At 41.4% G+C, this 21,458-nt stretch overlaps 1 protein-coding gene across 1 annotated transcript in view; it reads right to left on the reverse strand.

The window, feature by feature from the left end:
• Positions 1-20,424, reverse strand: part of LOC119486281 (voltage-dependent calcium channel subunit alpha-2/delta-4-like) — a 115,142-nt gene extending 94,718 nt beyond the window's left edge. Inside the window, exon 1 of the mRNA XM_037766295.1 lies at positions 20,080-20,424. The gene's annotated coding sequence lies outside the window, so the exon portion shown is untranslated. The remainder of the gene's footprint in view (positions 1-20,079) is intronic.
• Positions 20,425-21,458: the final 1,034 nt, after the last annotated feature.

A 21,458-nucleotide genomic window follows, 5' to 3' on the forward strand; every position in this document is an offset into this window, starting at 1 on the left:
TTCAGCTCTAAACTTAATCAAATCATCTAAATTGGATGGGCAAAGATCACCCTATGTATATCTGGGAACCCCCTGAGTATCATTAATTAAGAGTCATTAATGCGGTCTATCAGAAACTAGAACAGAAACAAGTGTGATAACCAACAGAGAGGTAATGGTGCGTCTGAGGTTTTGTGGTTTTGAAGCCTCACTAAGTATTCTTCATGTACCAAACAGCTTTGAGGCTTCGCTGCTGACGTCATCTTACTGGTTGGTCAAAGAGAGCGAGAGATTATGACTTTATCCCTCTGGATCGACGCTGGGAAATGAGAAACCCACTCATAGCTTTGATATCAACATGATGTGTCACAACATGGCAGGATTACCAGTCAGAGGTCAGACACTTCATCAGTATCATCACTTCTCTATGTGTCATCATTCAGACATAGATCTCACTTCATACTTTATTTCTCTCTGGGAGGGAGCACTCTTTCTTTTTTCCACTCTTCACAGAGAGGTCAGAGGTCACAAACCAGTGGCAACCACCTGAATGTTGAAGTTCCTGAAGTTCCACCTATCTTCATATTCGATACTATCACGATACTTAATCAAAGAATGAAGACATATCCCTCACAAATTAGTGGTATTTTCTTTTGAATTTATAAGCAAAACCTAAATTGTAGTGATAACCAGAAGGATGGAGTCAACAAATGAAGTTGAAAGAAGATTAAAGCCAGTCATGAACCGCTCAGTGGCTGCACAGTTTCGCTCTGAGCTGGTGTCTGTATCAGCAGAACTCCCTTGAAAAAAACAACGCGGCTCTAATTACCGATAAAATGTACTGATGAAATTAGATTCACCATCTTCTCTGAATCTGTCCAGACATCTCCTGTAATTTGGTAAACACATAATCCACCAAAGAGCTGATGTTACAGTATTATTTTACCGTGTGTCTCTGTAACGTGAAATGGACGGAGAGGAAAAGCAGTCCGGTGAGAGTGACTCTTCTCTCTCTTCACACAACTTCAACACAACACAGCTCTTTCTACAGTTACTGTGATGTCTTCCTGATTTTAGCAGCTTTTTCTCTCATCAACTTCTCACAGAACTTCATCTGAACTTATTATCGTTTTGTGGGTTTTTGTTTAGGAAGCCTCTCGTCGTCTTCAGTGCTGCAGTACCACTCTCCGCCTGAACAATTTCTTATGTGCAAGCGGGGGGGCTGTTTTACAATAAAAAGCCTTATTAAACGCTATTTAATGATTGATCATTCATCAGATCATCAGAATCAGAAATAGAGAGGCGGAGTCCCGCCCCTTCCGGTGGACCACCATGGGATCTTATTTCGGAAAAAATATGAATGGTAGTCAACGGCGAAAGACAAATATTTTTATTTGTATTGATCCCTGGGGGGAAATTACAGTTGTTCTATTTTAGAATAAAAATATATATATAAACATAAAGAAGTTATAAGAAAAATATAAATAAGAATAGAGATGAAATGTAAATGTGTGTACATTATCAAATATAAATGCAAAAAATAAATCCCAATATAAAGTTAACTATCAACGAAATCACAAACTCAAGTATAGGGGACATCAGATTATTGCATACCATTTAATAATTATTATAATTCTTTTTAATTCAATTTTAAATTTTAACATATTTGATTGATAAAAAAAAATGTCATGTTCTGTCATGTATTATTCCATTACTTTTCCTGTTTTGTTTTTTTTACCATATTTACCTGAGGTGTCTCCCCTTAAGATGAAAGTTATTTTAAAATTCATAACTTTTCCCTTAAAATCTGATGAGGTCTCATCATGGCTCATACTTTCCTCAGTCAGAAACCTTCCCAGTCAGAGTTTAAAGTGGGTTGGGAGCGTTCTGGTTGTGAAATGTTGGTATAGTTTCGCTACCGTCTGATTGCTGGCTGTGGCTGCATGCCTGAGGCCTTACTGTCATAAAACTCACTCTAATCAATTAAAGCATAGAGCTGCAGTGTGTTGAGCTGATCGTGTTTCCCACTCAGAGCACCTGCTATCAGCCGTGATCACAGCTCTGTGCGGCTGAAAGCCCACTGACTCACACCGGCCCGTCCACTGACAGCATCTACACACACCAACACACACACACACACACATATCGGCTTACACAGCGGCGTGCGTGCCAACAGCTAACACGCTCCTCCACGCACAGCCTCACAAACTTTGTCATTTTATTTTCGTGCCCGTCACAATTTCACACATCTTTTCCGGGCGTGGTTGGGTAATCCCTCGCAGGGCGAGTGGCTGCGGACCGGTGGGGCCGCGGCGTGCCGGGCAGAGACCATCACAACCCCAAAAAAAACATGTGAGCCGAGGTGAAGAACACTCGGCATTCTGGGTGCTTTCTTGGTTCTGTGACGAAACTTTAGCCGACATTTCCTGGAGCTTTTCTCGGAGAGGATTGAATGACTCTAAACATGATGAGTTGAAGTGTGAGACGTGAAGGCCACCTTAACGGAAGAACATGGAAAATATGACACACATAGTCGTATTAGTACATGATTTACAATATATGTTTTACTGTAAGTAAACCAAATAGATTTTTAATTTAGACCTTTGACTGATAACGCAACAGTTTAATAAGGAACACTGTTGGGATGTTGCTCTATTTCTAGCTATTAAATCAAATAAAACTGCAGGACAGTGGAGAGTTTCTAAATCTTTTCTTTTAAGATCCAGAAATTCTCATGAGCCCAGCTATTAGAGTTCTCAAGTTGTCATGTGATTTTGATCATATTTTGGTATTTTCAAGAGTATGGCGGAAACACAGAAAATATTATTAATTGAGGCTGCACCGATCACAAAATTCTGGGCCAAAACCGAATCAATGTTTAAAATAACAATTTGGCCGATAGCCGATAGCGATGTTTTTGTTTATTTTGTTTTGCTGTTATATTCCTCTTTTGTGCCGGGGAAACACAGACCTCTTCACTATAAAAAATAACTGAGCTGTTTTAAAGTCATTCAGCATTTCATAACACTGTCTTTGAATGAGCACAAATTCAATCATACAAATGTATTAAACAACCTTCAATATAACCTTCTTTAACATGAAAAATAACTTCTTCAAAAGTCTTTTCAGCTGCTATTCAACTACCTACACAATGAGAGGAATGTTTCAGTACACAGACCAACAAAAATATTTGTTTTGTGAAACGTAATATTAAATGTAAATGTAAAAGTGATTAGAAACATAAGCAGTGTTTCTCACACATAGACTTTACTTGGACGGGCCGCCAATATATTAACGGCTGCCCAAGTATATTTGACCCATTTTAGCATTTTTTATTTTTATTTATAGAGAACGACGCCTTCTGTGATCGATTAACTAGTGGACAGGGAGCGGATGGAGAGCCCTGCTCTGCTGGAGCAGCCTCGGGCCTGCTGTTGCACTCTGCTCAACCAGGACTGGCTCCGGGTACTGGGTGCTATGTCACATCTCGTTGGACTGACAGGTCTCTAGTGACACATAACGCACACACCAGGTTTGTTCATCCAGACCGCAGTGATTGTTTTTAATAAATCTTGTAAATCGTGTTACTGCTTCATTTTTTGTTGAACATAACAACGTTCTTGTCGCTGATCTTTCTCTGAGACAGTGTAATACTCCCACGCAGCCGACTTTTTCTTTCTCTTTTATTTGTGAACAAACCACACAGCTGCACGGCGCCCGCCGTCATGTCAGAGTCGTCTCCAGTCAGTGCCTTCTTCTCTGAATCAGCTGGTTACTGTTGTCAGAGACCAACTGTATATACAGTAACTAACTCAACATTTAGCCGGCGCAAAATTGATGCAAAACAACAGATTAACATCGCCGAATGTCATCAGCGAATGTCATCTTATTTGCAGATATACCGACGGCAGTCAACAAAGTGAATATCAGCCGATACCGACGTTTGGCCAATAAATCGGTGCATCCCTGGTAATTAAAACACAAGAAAGGAGAGTCTTTATTTTGCAAGTGAAGTGTAAAAATGTGGATAAAGGCACGCAAATTTTAAACTTTATTTTATACTAGAATAGGGCTGCCCCCTCTTATGGGTCATTTTGGTCTTTAGTCGATATTTTTATTTTCGCATCGAGTGTTAGTCGACTAAGACTTTCTTTGGTCGAGGCCTGCAAATAAAAGTTTTAAAACTACTGTCAGGAAAGAAATTCAAAGAACAGGAGAACATTTATAGACGACATTAAAAGTAGAAAAAAGAGAATAGACATCTAATACTTCATAACGACTTTAAATTCAGACACCCTGAGGTCCCCCTTGTGGAATCACATAGTATGGCTGCACGTACAGTGTATGTGTGTATGAGAGCATATCCATCAGTCTCGGCACATGAATCACAGTAAAAGCCTCCCGTTTGTGGGACTCTGGAGAATAATCTGGTCCGACCGTTTGTCTTTTCTCTGCAGTTACAACTCATCGCTGTGAAACACCCTCATGCTTTGAGAGTAGAGTCAGCGCTTGTTAAAAACAAGGATTACCTCAGCGATTCTGCACGGTAAAGAGGCCGAGCGCTCCGACAGAGACATTCTTTCCAGTTTACTGTCGGGACGGTAATGAGCTCGATGACGACGACGACTCAAAGCCAGAACACGGAGGCTTTCTGAGCTGAAGGTTAAAGATGCTCTTTGGAACAACTCTGTTCATGTCTCCAGAGACTGAAGCTGCTCTGGAAGCTTCTGGTTCAGTTTGGCACCTGATTTTGATTTAGTTTTAGTCTTTTGATGAATATTTGAAACATGTAATGTGAAATTTTAGTCTCATTTTTGACATGCACTTTAAGTTTTCATGTCTCCTGAGCATTTTGAGGCTACATCTGTCACCATCTTTGTTATGCTGGTTGGTAGTTAGTGGAGAACACACAGTCTACGTCACTCTGCTCTGAAGCAACAGACTGACTGTCCTCAGTAAATCAAGTCTTCATTCCCAAACTCTGGCTGTTCTCGTTTTTTTTTTTTTACTAATTTGGTATCGGAAGAAACTGTAATGAGATTTTAGAGGGTAAAAAATGTAAAAAAATTCACAGGATTTACACAGCTGGGAGCCATGGTATGTTTAGAAGCTGTTAGAAGGGTTACTGAATTATTGATTTACAGCCACAGAGCAGACAATGAACGGTTTTACGTGGTCATTTGACGAGTACAAAAGAAAATTGCGATTGGTATATGCTGTTATGATGATAACACATGTTAATGTGGCCGTAGAGTGTGGTCGCAGCTCACCGCTGGTGTTTGCTTAGCATTAAGCAAATTATTATTATGTTGTTAAATTTGACTAATTTTACTCTGGCACTCTGTGCTTTGTAACGTTACTACTATACTTCTCGTTTTAGCCCACTACAACCATGGATGTTATATGGCTGCAACGGTCGCAATGGTAACAGTACACCTAAAAATGGCCGCCACCCTGACCATCCTGCTCTGTTGATTTGAATGGGAATGTCCGTTCTATTCCTTAAAAGTTAGGCCTCTGCCGACTAACAAATCGTATATCGACAGCTGAAGGGATGATCGACGATTGATTTTTCTACATTGATATTAAGGTAATTTTTAAAAACAGAACTGAAGATGTTATAAGAGATTTTTCTGGTGGAGCGGCCCGCTGAGCCCCGTTAATCAGCCCGAGTGACGAGTGAATTTTCAAATCCTTAATTACAAACCATGGATCTGACGCCCCGCATCTCCGTTCTCCATACGCCTGCTCACCAAAACTTTGCTCTGCGCTTCCTAAGAGCAGTTATGGATATGATTTGGATTGTGATTTCAAAGATAAAATAATAATGTTAAACAGAACATGATGCTGTGATATTGTAACACAAAGCACAGATTTTTTTATAAATAAGTTATACGTGTCATTGCAGGATAAAATGAAGGCCTTACTGTACTACAACAGTGTCTGTGGCTCCCCAGTGGTGTCCCCATGGGGGTGAGATGGGTGCAGAGGTCAAAGGTCATGGGTGACGGGGGAGGCTGTAAACAGCAGTGGTGGGCCGCAGCGGGCAGGTACAGCCTCAGTTTTATTTATGAAGCTGCAGCCGCGTCCTGGGTCACAGTTACCAGAGGCGATGGGGGGGCTCGGCTTTACCGTGCCCACGGGGATAGGAAGTTGGTCACGGGGTCAGGGGTCGAGGGGGTGGGGTAAAGGGGTGTGTGTGTGGGTATGGAGGGGGTCGGATCGACAGGTGGGACGCTGCTGCAGACCGGCCACACCTGCCCCGCCTGTCAATCAACGGCCGGCCACGAGTGTGTGGTTACACTGAGAGGGGTTTGGGGGGGGGGGTGTTTTTGTGAATGAGATGACTCCACAGATAATGAGACAGACAGTCAGATGATAATCTATGTCTCTCTTATGATTATTGTACATTTGAACCAAAACAACCCTCTTTTTGCTCTGTTTTCACTCTCTTCATTTAAAGGATGTTAGCAGAGTCACTGTATATTTTAATTAACTGTGTCATCAATCAATCAATCAAATGAATGAATATTGTTGTGGGATTATTCTTTATTTCATGGGCTATTTTGGGGTTTATACATTATTATTACATACTTAAAAAAACTGTACTTACAGTTAAAATACTTACATAAAAAAAAATGATACTGAGTTGGAGGACGATTACCACGGCAACGGCTGAAGCTTCGAAGCATTCAGGTCAGCCCTAGTCAGGTCAATATGTCACAGGAGTCACAGGATCTGTTTACTGATTGGCTTCGAGTCATCTCTGGACACTTTGTTTGGCCGCAGAATCAAACGGCCGCGGCTCGCTGAGCTAAGGAGCGGCCGCTGCTGCTTTCTATAATCACTGCATGGCATCTCGGCGCAGGCCGCACTTCGCCGCTGCTCTGGTGTGAATTTAGCGTAAATTAAGACTGATTAAAGATACGACGATAACGGAAAGATTTGGAGACACAAAGACATGTAAATTCAGCATGAACTGAAGATGCAGATTTAATTTGAGTGAAAAACGTGTGTTCAACCCTGTGAAAAGTTACAAAAATTTACCAACAATCTGTTGCAATCGTTCCTACAGTGTCTGGGCCTCAGAAAGGAAATGAGGGAAGGAGGTGAGGAAGGGAGCGAGGAGATAGTAAAAAGAAAAGAGAGAAAGTAGAAAGTTAGGACATAAATATATTGTCCCAGATGACCATCAGTTATGTTATCGGAGTAAAATTATCAGCTAGCTGCCGGTCAGTTTCCCAGCATGCCTTGCAGTCGGGCAATCGGACGCTCGGCTCCGTCTGTCTGTAATGTAGGATGGCTGTGTGTGTGTGTGTGTGTGTGTGTGTGTGTGTGTGTCCGTCTGTGTGTGTGTCCGTCTGTGTGTGTGCGCGCGCGTAGACGTACATTTGCTGTGTCAGTGGCAGGTGCAGATTAGACGGGTCGTTGTCCTGACAGTTGCAGTCGACCCAAAACAACACATGCAACACACACACACACACACACACACGCACACAAAGCTCCCTCAGTGAGTCAGCAGTGTGTGTGTGTTGTGTCAAGACTACACTTTCAACAAAACATATGATGCATCATGTTTTAAATTTGTACAGAAATGACTCGTGTGTTTGTAAATTATCGTCTCTGAGTAACATGGATATTACAGCAAATTAAATATAAACTTGGTGTTTAATTTTTTAGATATTTTTTGTTAAAAGGGAAATTGTACCGGAACTGGTGAGGTGAGGAGTGGGGGAGAGACAGATAACCCAGGTGTGTTTATCTTAATTATTTTCACTTTATGAATGTTTTGGTACATTCCAGCAGGAGACATTGTGCCATAATGTTGAATCATAGAAGAATAAAGAGACTGTGTGTAAAGCTTCTACTTCCTCAATACGAAATGTTTAGAGTTTAAAATTCACTTTTTTCCGCATTGAACAACAATGTCACATCTGTACTTTGTATGGGTTTCTTCCAGCAGTTTTTCTTGTGCTTCATTTAAAAGTCAGTACGTTGGGCGCCTGGGTTAGCTCAGTTGGTAGAGCGGGCGTCCATGTATCAAGGCTTGGTCCTGACCGCGGCGGCCCGGGTTCGAATCCGGCCTGTGGCCCTTTCCGCATCCACTCTCTCTCTCTCCCCCCTTTCAAGACTCTATCCACTGTCCTCAATAAAAAATGGAAAAATGCCCCCAAAAAAATAACTTTAAAAAAAAAAAAAAAAAAAAAAAAGTCAGTACGTCTCTTTGTGTGATGTGTAATTTAATGGTCTGTTTGCAATTATTTTGCATTAAATTTGCTTCTATTATTTGAATGAAAAGCATGCAGAGATTATTTTCTTACTGTATCAAATCCGTCCGAGTGTGACTTCAGGTATTACACAATAAAAGGTGCTTTAAAAACATGGCTTTTTGTATAGATACTCTTATCAATAATACGATTATTATCTTGTTTCAGACTTGTTCACCCTCCGCTGAGGACAAACACTGAAGGACGAACACAATGTTCCCTACAGAGGAAATAAACCCTGCCGTCTCTAGAGGGCGCTAATCCTGCTGTACTGCCATTGTGTGTGTGTGTGTCTGTGTGTGTGTGTGTCTGTGTGTCTGTGTGTGTGTGTGTGTTTTGAAGGCCATGAGGGACCCATGGGACTCTCCAGTTGCAGGCCTGCAGACTGGCTGGCACCCTCAAAGTAGCTTCTTCATCCTGGAGACAGCTGTTGTCTCCGTGACGACACGATCGGCCAATGAGGGAGTAGGGGGGGGGTTGGCCGGTACGTGTGTGTGCATGGTGTGTGTGTGTGTGTGTGTAAGGCTGGATATATGGAGTGGCAAGTATCAAGTAAAGTCAGTATTACTTGTAAATAAATACAGAAAATAATGAAACTCGGAAAATTACGATTATTACGTGAGCTGTATGAAAAACAGCTTGTGTTTGTATGTGTGTGTTGAAATGTGTGTGTGTTAGCAGTGCGGTCCAGTTGGCTCTAAGCAGTAAACACCATTCTTTCAGTCCCACTGTGGCAGAAGAAAAGGCTCCATATAGATTCAACAACAAGGAAACATAATTCTGGGTGTGATCCTGCAGTTAGCAGCTGGACGTGTAAAGAGCTGCTGGGACGAGACGCCGCAGGCTTCACTAGAACAGTGTTAGCTTACAGCCAGCAACGCCGGCCTCACCGACACTGAACTGTGTGCTGCCTGTTCAGATGTGTGCAAACAAACAAATCTGTATCCATAGAAATAATATTATTATTGATCAATTCTGCAGTGCACCAGTTACGTCCGATGAAAAAAATTAATCTGCAACAGTTTTACTGCGATATGATGATATATAGTGTCAAAATGATATCAAATTGTCTATTGTACAGTATATATTTTTCTATATTGTTTCTATTGCAATGTGGAAAAACCAGCGGCCAAACTGCGCTACGGAATTATCTACATAATTTGGGCGACGCTTTACGTTCTGATTCTTACACGTGGGCACGAAGCTGGAGTGAACCATAGAGGTGCTGTTTTGCTAACATGGAGAGGGCACAACATGCGGAAACTTTCTCAGACTCAGTCCGACCAGAAAACCATCTTCTGCAAAGTTTGCCAAACAAGATACGGTCTACAGACTACGGTACACAGAAATGCTTTAACACAATGTTTTGTTTGTGGCCACTTATGTCAGAACAGTATCTCTGTTGTACGACATACAACGGTTAATGGATAGATAAAATAAAATAACACAGATATTCAATTAGTATGAATGTTTGACGCTATCACACGACATGTCCATTATTTGTACATTGCAGTGACATCGAATGTAAAAAAAAAAAAAAGCAGTAAGGATGGGGGAAAAAATCGATTCACCTATGTATTTTTTTTTTTACGATATGGAAATTGATTTTTTGAATGCCAGAATCGATATATTTGCTTCATTTGAGTCTATGCGGAGGTAGAAGGAAGTTAACGCTTTTATTCTTGTAGTCTAAGTAACTTGACGTTCTGTATCCGTCTACCAAACGAGTATTTTGGCAGCGTGCTGAAAGGAGGAAGTAGAAAACGCCGGAGGGTCTGCGTGGATACGACCTGCATCCTCCCGTTTGAAATCCAGCGTGGTAAACACTACACATACAGTCAAGTATGGAAACTCTTTGGGTTTCACACATTGTCAGGAAAAGCAGAGCTAGACATCATGGCTAAAGCTGCATTCTAACTCTGTCATAGAAAGGAAACGTTATCGTATTGCGGTAACGTGCGGTCAAGTCAGCAGTCACTCTCATTATCGTGGTCAAATGGGCCGACGCTACAACTGTAGAGCACCCATATACTGACATTTACTGTATGTTAAATGCATTCAAACGGCCTCGATGGAGCTGACCATGGATGTATAAAGAGAACAGAACTGACGGGAGAGCTAGCGACCACCTTGGAAAAGTTAGAGGAAGTATATATGGGTGACTACGTCCGGTTTTCAAAATAAGGTGTTAACAAAGGGAACTGTTTATACAAAATACATATATGGAAATAAGATTGATGGATTATATTCACCAGAAGTACAAAACATTACATGTCCCTTATAAATTAAAAAGAAAATACCACTAATTTGTGAGGGAATTTATTCTTTGATTTTTGGGTTTTTTTGGGAAATCCTTCTTGGTTGCCAAACTAGCGAGGCTACGTGTACTGTAAAATTTAAAGTAAAGGATATGAAGTATGTGGATGCGAACCCAGAGGAGACAGCTGGTGTTGAAGTGACGAATCCTTCATCAACCTGAGCTGAGACCTCAGCAGACAGGTGGAGTTTTAGAGAAACATCATGGTCCTTTAACCAGGTGAGTGAACGAAGAACAAGTGATTGGCCAGATGATGCAGTGACAGGGCATGACATTTTGGTCCTCAGGAAGTGACCTCGTCACCTCTGAACATGTCACCTCCTCTCAGAGGGCAACGCCTGATGTGTTCTCAAGACACAGCTTCAATACACACAGACAGGTGTGTGTGCAGTGTTTCTTTTCTTTCTGTTGTAAAGTAACTAATGATAGTATTTATCGCTGCGTATGCGACTACGACGGAGTACTAGGGCCACATTGGGGGGAAAGAAATCAGAGATTTCGAGAATAAAGTCATAATATTACGAGAATGAAGTAATAACTTTACGAGAAAAAAAATTGTAATATTACGAGAATAAAGTCATAACTTTATGAGAAAAAAAGTAATTTCCTACTCCACAAAAGAGACAGTTTCCCCATCAGGTCCATGTGGTTCTTTCTTCGGAATAAACGCAGTTTCTTGCACAATCTTTTCAAGGTCCTGATACTTATGATAATGTGGTGCTGATGTGCCAAAAGATGAAGTATTTTGTTATTTGTAAAACCTAAACTTAAATATAACTTCACAAGATGCTCCACATTCCTCATTTTTACACGGATGGCACGCTGCCCTATATCCTTTCTAAAATAACACTTAAAGTGGCAGTAGGCAACAATATTTTGGCATAACTTGGCAAAAATTCCATAATAACCTTTCAGCATATTGTAATTCAAGTGATCTGAGAGAAAACTACACCTCTGCACCTCCTCATGGCTCTGTTTACAGGCTTTAGAAAATCTTGCCCGTGACGGCAGACTTTGACCAATCACAGGGCATTTCAGAGAGAGCGTTCCTATTGGCTGTTCCACAAAAGGAGATGCGCGTTCACGTCTGGTCTCTGCAGATAGTGAAAGCCTCGGTCAATGGCGGAACAACCTACTGAAAAGCTTGCTATTCCAGCATTGCCAGCAACTGCCTACACCTCAAAACAACCCAAAAAAAGAAAGACAGACTTTCAAAAAGACAGTCCAAACTGTTGATGTCGTTAGAAGGTAATGTGTAGCTCGCTGCGGTAGCCTCCTCAGATGTAGCGAGCACGCATGAAGCGCGTGCATATGCCCGTTCTCGTGTGGGGGGAGGGGCTTCGGACAGAGAGGGGAGAGCGGAGAGAGGAGAGAGAGGAGAGAGCAGCTCGAGGGGATGCAGGATTTTGCGTTTTCCGGATTTCTACGCACTGCAGCTTTAAAAATTACTACTTTATAATTGTATGACTTTATTCTCATAATACTACGACATTTTTCTCTTAAACTTATGACTTTATTCTCATAATACTACAACTTTTTTTTCTCTTAAACTTATGACAAAAATCGAGGTACATACCGAACCGTGACTTCAGAATCGAGGTACATACTGAACCGTGACACGAAAATCGAGGTACATACCGAACCGTGATTTTTGTGTACCGTTACACCCCAAGGGAATAATCATAGTTGAAGCTCTACATTTCTTATCAATTAACATGAATTAATCTTTATAAAATGATCACATTCTGTACTAACTTGATCTTTGACCTGTATATACATGAATGCAGCCAGATTTAACTGAAATCGTTTTCGAAGCTCTCAGCAGTTAATACTACATGAAGTCAGTGAGAGGCAGATTGAGATACTCCATATGGTTCTCCTCCGCTGTCCCAGCATCCTCTGCTTCTTCTGCAGTAGCTGGACAGAGAAACCCAACACTAAATAGTAAGAGGGGGGAGGTCAGGCCAAGGCAAGGCCACCGTCCAAACATCAGTAGAATCTGACTTTTTCAGTCCCGATACCGATACCCGGGCTTTAGGTATCGGCTGATACCGAATACTGATCAGATACCAGGGTTTAATTAATAAGCTGTATGCCTCGCTGTGTGGAAGTGACTGCGATCTTTCTGTTATGTGTAAGACAACTAGACCTGCACAATAGGAGCAAAATCTGCAATGTGCGATATCGTTGTTCAATACTGAGATGACGATATGTCTTGCGATAAATAAACAAATATTGAAGTGTGCATATTAGCTGTACTTATGTTAGCCTGGTTGTCTTTAAATTCAAAACACTCGTGTGGTTGACGGATACAGAGCGGATAATATGTCACGTTACCTTCATATAGACTCAAATGAAGCAAATATATCGATTCGGCTATGATATATATTATATATATTAAATAAATCGATTTCAAAATCGAAATGTTCATCCTGATCAGACAAACGTCTTCATTAACAACGATTTGACTGCTGAACTTCAACTTAGCAATGCAACTCTTTAGTCTCCTCTTCACAGATCGATTACCCACAACCCCCCTCTGTTTCTGGGACTTCCTGGTCAGAAAGTCATTTGTCAGTATTAAGGTGGATCATGTCGAGAGCCACCGTAGGTACCAAGGTTAGGACACAGCAGTTGAGAAAACATCAGTCAGGGTATCGCTTTCAGTCCGGCTGCTGGCCTCACCTCAGGGTAAACAGAGGCAGCGTCCACGCTCGCCACTCAGGTATCAAACTGACCCGCCATTAACGCTAAGAAACCCTCTCATTTCTGTCAGACTGACTGAGGAGGAGACGCTCAGCTGTTTATGTCTCCTCTCTGTTAATCGTGATATCTGGTGTCCTGTCTGAGTGGAGGCTTTCACTGCAGGTCAGCCTGTGACCTGCTGGACCTGGACCGTCCCCCCAAACACCAACACGGTCTGGTCTGATACTGGTCCATGTTTGGTCTGATTTAAACATTCAAACATGCAAATATGACTGCGCTGTGGCTAGGGCTGCACCCTCTTTGTCAATTAGTCGACTAATCGCTCACTTTGGTTTCATACCGATTTTACACCAATCGACTTTTCAAGCGCTTTCATGTCGCAGACATATTTCCAATGTCGTAATAAATCAGGAGATTTTTCCTAGAGTTGCGGCGTGCTCTTGTGATCTTGAAGGTGGTCATAAAACTCAGTCCAAACTGTCTGAAGTCAGTCTTTTTCTCGTCTTGACGTTCCGATAAAATCAAACAAGTTTAATATTATCGTAAGTTCAATGACGTGAACATTGTCAACAACCAATCAGAGCGCTATCTCCAGCACCAAACAGGAAGCAGCAAACAGGGTAGAAAGTAAACATGGAGGACCTAGTGGAGTTGTGGAGTGAACAAGAGTGTCTCTTTGACGTGTCCTCCCATTTGTACCACGATAGAAAGGAGAAGGAAAAAAACTGCAGAGAGTATGCCATATGCTATAGCTAGCTAGCTAACCACTGTCCCAAACGGGGCTACATGCAAGCTAACGTTAGCCACTGGAATGTTTGCTATTAGACTACGAGCTAACCGTACGTGTCAGCTGAAGATTGCTGGCTTCAATCATATAAATCTGGCTGCAATACTCGCGCTCTCTCTCTCTCCCCAAAAACACCGTAAAAAATCCTAATCTGAATTTGGATCAGTGGCACTGAGTTAACTGTTGAAACCCCTCCTCCAATCTTGAGTTGTTTTTTCCCAGTCAGTGAGTCAGTTGGGTCAGAAGCTTGTTTTGTTTGTGTATCTGAATTCCCAGCTGGCTCTGAAGTATCCACTCTGTAAAGCCAAACAGAGGAAATGGCCAGAAAGGTCACGACCTTTCAGCCCGTCGGGTTCATGTCCAGTCAGAAGGTCACAGACAGCGAGGAGAGATTCAGTGTTTCTGAGTCCGTCAATGATCCCAACCTGTCTTCACTACAAACACTTCAGCTGATTATCTTCATGATTACAAAAGAATCAGCAGGTTTCTGTAAGGATAAGTATTTTATTTTACTTAATCTATAAAAAATTTAACTCATTTAATGTTGAAATGATTCCTCAAGTAACTCCAGTAATTTGATTACTAGAAATCATTGAAGCGAATTCTTTTCCCATGTATTAATTAACATATATTTTGAATACAAACGCATCATCACAGTTTGATCAGTTTCAGTTGAAGAACGTTTATAGGAGTACCTCATAAGATGTGTACCTTTTCTAAAGTAATTTGAAATTATTATTTTTTATTTATTTGTTTGCATTTCAGAAAAGGTTTACTTATAAAATTTAACATAAGTTTGGAGGGTTATTTAACCTCCTTCTCGACAAGCTAGTAATTTGCGTTGACGCGTTATTATTGCGTTAACTTTGACACCCCTATTTTTTAGGCTTCGATTCAGTAGCTAATAAATTAAAACAGTCATACAGACAATCCTGTTATCAGCTGCTTTCATTCTCAAGATTTGTTTCAGTGTTAAAATCCAATTATTTGGGATTAAAATCTTAAAAAGGCTGAAAACTATGCTGATGAAACTCTGTAGCTACAGCCTGCATCTTTTGGTGAAATCAGGACCTTAAGATCTTCAGAATCAGTTTCAGAGCTTTTCTCCTGAGTTGGTACGACGCTGTAAACACCACATTGTGAGTTATTTGCTGCTGGTCTGGTTTGGCATTGAACTTGGCGTCCTCCGGCACGTCTCTAGTCCACTGTTTGACACTAAACTATCACATTTCCAAAACAGCGGTGACTCTCTGCACGGCTGATGAAATGTTCAATGATGCTTGGGTTTCGGCCTGAATCCTGCGGCTCGTACTGCGACGTCCCTCGGGTGCCCTGCCCGCCGGGCCAGCAGCCCCCTCAGCAGAGTTTGGATCTTGTCAGTAGGAAGCGGGCCCCTGGGAGCCATTTATAACCCGACCCCGAGCTCGCTCGTTCTCCTGCACTTCTCTGCCAAGTGTTAAAAGAGGGATTCTTTAAAATGGAGCAGCCATATGTACCGCACCCCGGAGCTTTAAATGAGCTTTTCATCGAGGTGGGGGTCGAGTTTTCTCCTCTTACAGCCCAAAGCACTCAGAAACAAGGCCAGACGCCTGCTGACAGGTCGGCCATCTTGGATGACATTTCTGTGGCGGTGTGTGGCGTTCAGGGGAAAGTCACTGGTCCACTGGATTTTCATTTTAACATTGTTTTAATAAGTTAAATAGTGACGCATGCAGCTTTCCACTAGAAGTGTGTTACCACAAATTAGTGGTATTTTTGTTTTAATTTAAAAGGGACATGTAATGTTTTATACTTCTGGTGAATATAATCCAATCAATCTTATTTCCATAAGATGGAAAGTATGTTGTATATACAGTTCCATTTGTTAACATCTTATTTTGAAAACCAGATGTAGTCACACGTGTATACTTCCTCTAACTTCTCCAAGGTGGTCTCTAGCTCTCCCGTTCTCTTTATACATCCATGGTCAGCTTCATTGGGGCCGTTTCAATGCATTTAACATAAATGTCAGTATATGGGTGCTCTACTGTTGTAGCGTCGGCCCATTTGAAATGAGTCCCATTCATGACAGAGTTGGCATGCAGCTTTAGCCGTGATGTCTAGCTCTGCTTTTCCTGCAATGTGTGAAACCCAAAGTATTTCAATACTTTACTGTATGTGTAGAGTTTACCACTTTGGATTTAAAATGGACGTGTGAGGTCATATCCACAAAGACCCTCCGCTGTTTTCTACTTTCTCGTTTCGGCTCCCTGCGGTTTGTTTTGGTTGACGGATACAGAACGGATATGATGGCACGTTACTCAGACTATATCAATAAAAGCGATAACTTCCTTCTGCCTCCACATAGACTCAAATGAAGCAAATATATCGATTCTGGCATTAAAAAAATCAATTTCAAAATCATAAAAAAAAAAAAATCGTGAAACATAAGTGAATCTATTTTTTTCCCCACCCTTATCAACTACACACCTGTAAAGTTTCGTAATGGCATCTTACACAGTTGTTATCATGGTGACAAAATCTCTCCACAGACAGAAATATAAATACCTGTCAAAGTGCTCTAAAACCACTCTGTGGTAGTTCCTGCTACAGTCGGTGTCTCCAGGACCACATTTAGCCACGATGACACACACAGAGACTCACAAAGTGAAAACAATACCAGCGTCTCTGTCGCAGCTGGTAACAAACTGACTGTAAACTGCTGCAGGTGAGTGAACTCTGTAAAAGTTGTCTGCTGGCTCAGTAGTAAACTATTTTCAGTTGCAGCTGGTAGCGTCAGAGGAAGCTGTCTGGTGAAGGTGAAGACAGGAAGCTGCATTACTCTCTTCAGCAACACACACACACAATACATACCATCACGCATACTGTACATACAGTACAAACTGGTCTAATAACACAAGCTACACACAAACACACACTGAAAATAAATATTGCTACAGTCGCACTGTGAACCTTGTGCACGCCCACACAGGTGTTATTCAGTTTGATTGGAGCAGGTTGAAGGTGGGTGGAGCTACAGTATGTTGGGAGTTAAGACAATGTACTGACAACTCAAACTACCGACCATCAGTGGTCAACTTTCCATCCAAATGTAGAGCAAACTTTAACCAAATTTCTATAAAATCGGGGGGGGAAAAGGGTGAATATCAGGAGTTGGTGCATGGAGATAAACAGTGGACATTTCTGTTTGTTTCATGAACTAATAAAAAGGAAGGTTACGTCTCGTCATCACTCCATACAATGTATATATATTGCAGCCTGTACGGCACAAAGCGTAATATTATCTTAAATGACATAACATTAGGAAGTGTGGGAGAGTTGCTTCACTGAAACAAGAGTCTGAGCGCAGTGACGACCATGAGGAGTCGGGGTAACCGTGTGGTCCCAAAATAAAGCCTGAAGACTTGAGTGCCTCTGGTTGGGAATGTGAGCTATGGACGCCCTCTAAGCCCCGGAACCAGATTCCTCCTTAAAATAGCGTCCTGGGTGAAGAGAAACGTTCTGAGGCCACGGAGATGCTTTCTGCAGGAATTTACACTTCAGCTAATTGGAGGTTTCTTCATAGCATTGGTGGACTGAATGGAGATCCGGGGATATCTGTGATATCTGTTTTAAAGGCAGTGAGGCTCTGACCTTTGACCTGCTTACTCATAATGTTGGTGATGGTTTGTGACTGACGGTTTTCTCTTTACCTGCTGGAGTTTGACAGCTTAAATTTGCATCACAAAAGCAACAGCAACACACAGATATTTTCACAGCAACATGAACATCTGGAATGAAGCTAAGTGATGAGTGAGAGTGATGTGAAAATGGTCGGCAGATGCCGCCTTGTTTCATGTACGAATCATAATAACGGCTTGCATATCCGCCGTCCTCGGTCTTCCTGTTTCCCTTTTTGAATGATGAATACAGACTACCGCCGCCTGCTGGTGTGGAGACTTATTTCATCTCACGCAGGCGCAGAACGTATGTGCTCACTGGCCGTCGGCTGTAGTCTTTGCGGTGTGTTTGAGTGAAACTTTTTTGCCAAAACAAAGCCGATGTGAGGCGACCCAAAGGTCGGCCTCCATCACCGCTAGCTCTTTGATATCGGCTTAGTGAGTTTGGGCCTTAAAACACGGTAGAAAAAGCATTTTACCTTTTTATTACTTTCAAAAAAATCTCTTCAAGGTCTTTATTCTGTTGTCGTAGTTTGAAAAATTGCTAAATCTGATGGAAAACATGCACACAGAAGAGTAGAGGAGTGGCTGAGCAGGAGCAAACTAAGTGACTAATAAGTTATGACAGTAAGAACAAACAGAGTGTTTCTTCACTTTATTACACGGCTGTGTTGAATACTTGATTCTGATTGGTCAATCACGGAGTTCTGCGTTTTGTAATTTATGTATAACAGACCCTTGCTATGTATAGCAGACCCTTGCTATGGGCGCAGTTCAGATGTCGGACTCTGGCGGACCTTTTATGTGTCAAAATATTGATTTCTTCAGTAAGTAGCCGTGTAATAAGCGGGATAATGCACAGCTAGCGGGTCATTTTTGTGAAAGAATCCCCTTCAGGGCGATGAGAGACCCCTCTGCGCAGCATCGCCCTGTCGGGGATTCTTTCACAACAATGACCGGCTCGCTGTACATTATCCCTTACTTAAATACTCCGAAATCAACCAAAATATCCATGAATAAAGTTCAAACCCCTCTCTGACTGAAACACCTCTGCTGTCCTGAAGCCTATGACATTGTGATAACTGGGGGATTACAGCTGTTCAGGAGGACCAGGGGCCACAGGAAGTAACCTGTAACTTTAGGTCTACCAACCCCCCACCTGTTAGCCCGAACGAGCAGAGACAAAACATCAATGTATGATTAATAATGGAGAAAGTGTCTGTGTGGAAACGACTTGTCTCAGTGATGAAGATGAATGAGTCAAGGTGGGAAACGTCACTTTAACAGGATGATTTAACTGAAGGATCATTAGAGGAAGTCCACACGCTTCACATGAGAGAACTTTATACACCGCAGTTTAAAAATACACTGACTAACAAAACTATACAACCTGATTAATGTATCCGTACTATATGAAAACTACTAAATGCTATGATACAAGGTGCAAATCACTAATGAATACAGACATTGCAACTATACAGGAATGCAAATATTTACATAAAATATATGCAAACCCAGATCAGGCTCGTAGTTTGTTAAAAGATATATTATAAAGTTAATTTATCAATCAAAATCACCAAATATTCTGTGGCTTCAGCTCCTGAAATGTGAGGATTTGCTGTATTTCTCTATTTTATATTATTGCAAACTTAGTGTCTTTGACTGGCACTGACATAATATAAAAATAAATATATTTTAAATATTTTAAAATATGCAGAATAAATTTAGTAATAAATACATATTTTTTTTAAATATATAAATAAATGTATCAACAATCACACACCTGTTTCCTGTTCTCTCAATCAGGTGGTGAGGAATCACAGTGAGAAGTATTGGATTCAAGCCTCTTAAAAAAATACATCAAATAAAGAATAATGATGATATTTTATTAATCCATGAAGTGAGTTTTATGACCGTGAACTGATCATTTTTTTGTAGAAAATGTTTTAATTACACTAACATCTCAGAGGCAAATCTGATCAGAGTACTTCTTCCACAGCAGTCCATAATATCAAGACTAACCTACCACAGCCAGGAAATACACGGAGCCAATAACGTTTAAAACACAGAGCCAGGAAATACACGGAGCCAATTACGTTTAAAACACAGAGCCAGGAAATACACGGAGCCAATAACGTTTAAAACACAGAGCCAGGAAATACACGGAGCCAATAACGTTTAAAACACAGAGCCAGGAAATACACGGAGCCAGTAACGTTAAAAACACAGAGCCAGGAAATACACGGAGCCAGTAACCTTAAATAGAGAGCCAGGAAATACATGGAGCCACAGCGAGACATTTAACCAGCAGTAAACAACCAGCCAGCAAACAGACAGACGGACAGACGGTTATATTTGACTCACGTTATTCTTAGAGACCATTCTCCTGGTTCTCCGGTCCTTCATGGAGGTTTATTGTCCCAAATCCACATCATGAAGTCCCGCTGAACTTGCTGCTTTTTGGCGGTTAGTTAGCTAGACATCCTGCTAGCTAACGTTAGCCTGCTAGCTGATGTTAGCTACATTAGCTGGCAAACTAACCTATCACGGTTATTTAAACGCGGTAACTGATGTTAGCTAACTAACATATCCCGGTTAATTATTAAAGAGTAATTGACTCAGTTTCCCGGTGACTTAATGGTGATATGTCATCCTGTTTGAAGTCACCTGCCTTCTCTCTCTCTGTAGACCCGGCGGGCTGCACTACCCTTTCTCACCGCTATCATTAACTACATGTATCTGCCGTTACAACCCAGAGGGGCGCTGTTTCACTCATTTAAACATCTCAATGGAAACTGGGGAAAAAGAGAGTTATTTGACAAAACATATTTTTGAAATGATTTGTGTTACAAAACAGTGGTGGAAGAAGTACTGAGATGTTTTTCTTAAAGGGACTGTTTGTAAGAATCAGAAATGCTTGTTAACAGCGACACCAGTGGCCGTTAAGTCAATGAAAGTCAGCGTCGGGCTCGCGCTTGCTCGCTCTAAATAGACATGAAGGAGCATCGCTCAAAACAGTGAGGCGACATGTCAGCTAAAACCACAATATCACTATATTTCACCTGCTTGGCAGTAATGTTAGCTGACCAGACGAAGGTCTCTCCATGAATCGCTGCTGATCCTAGTGTTGGCAAATTTCCCCACTGCGGGACTAATAAAGGAATATCTTATCTTTCCTGCTTCAGCTGCCCGACCGCGCCCGGAGGGAGACACCGGCAGCCGGTCAGGGACGAAAATGTTTCTTGCTGCGTAGCCCCGCTAGTATTGACAATTTTTTTTTGCAAATTATTAAATTTATCCTGATTTTAGTGACATAAATAAGCTTTATTGCTAGCCTTTTATTCGGTATATGGTTGCTTTTTAAAGGACAAAGATGACAGTTTTAAAACAAATTAAATACTTCTTTATTTTTAATTGCAGAACACAGAAGGGCAGCATTTTACCCAAAGTGGAATATTTTTTCGACTCTCTGCATTCAGAAGAAAACACCAAACGTGCATCGCTCAGGGCAGAATATACACTGAGCGCCTCGTCATGCTGCTGGTGTTTGTAAAGTGTAAATATGCGGTGTTCTCATTGCAAAGAATTAAAAAAAGAAAAAACATGAACATAGCGGTTGTTTGACATCCTCCTGCGGTTAGCTTGTCATTGCAATATTGCGGTTATTATGACGGCATTATTCATTACTGATTAATCTGATGATTATTATCATGATTAACTGATTAATTCTTTAGCCTATAAAA

This window comes from Sebastes umbrosus, chromosome 4, assembly GCF_015220745.1.
Source record: "Sebastes umbrosus isolate fSebUmb1 chromosome 4, fSebUmb1.pri, whole genome shotgun sequence".
Taxonomy (NCBI): Eukaryota; Metazoa; Chordata; class Actinopteri; order Perciformes; family Sebastidae; genus Sebastes; species Sebastes umbrosus.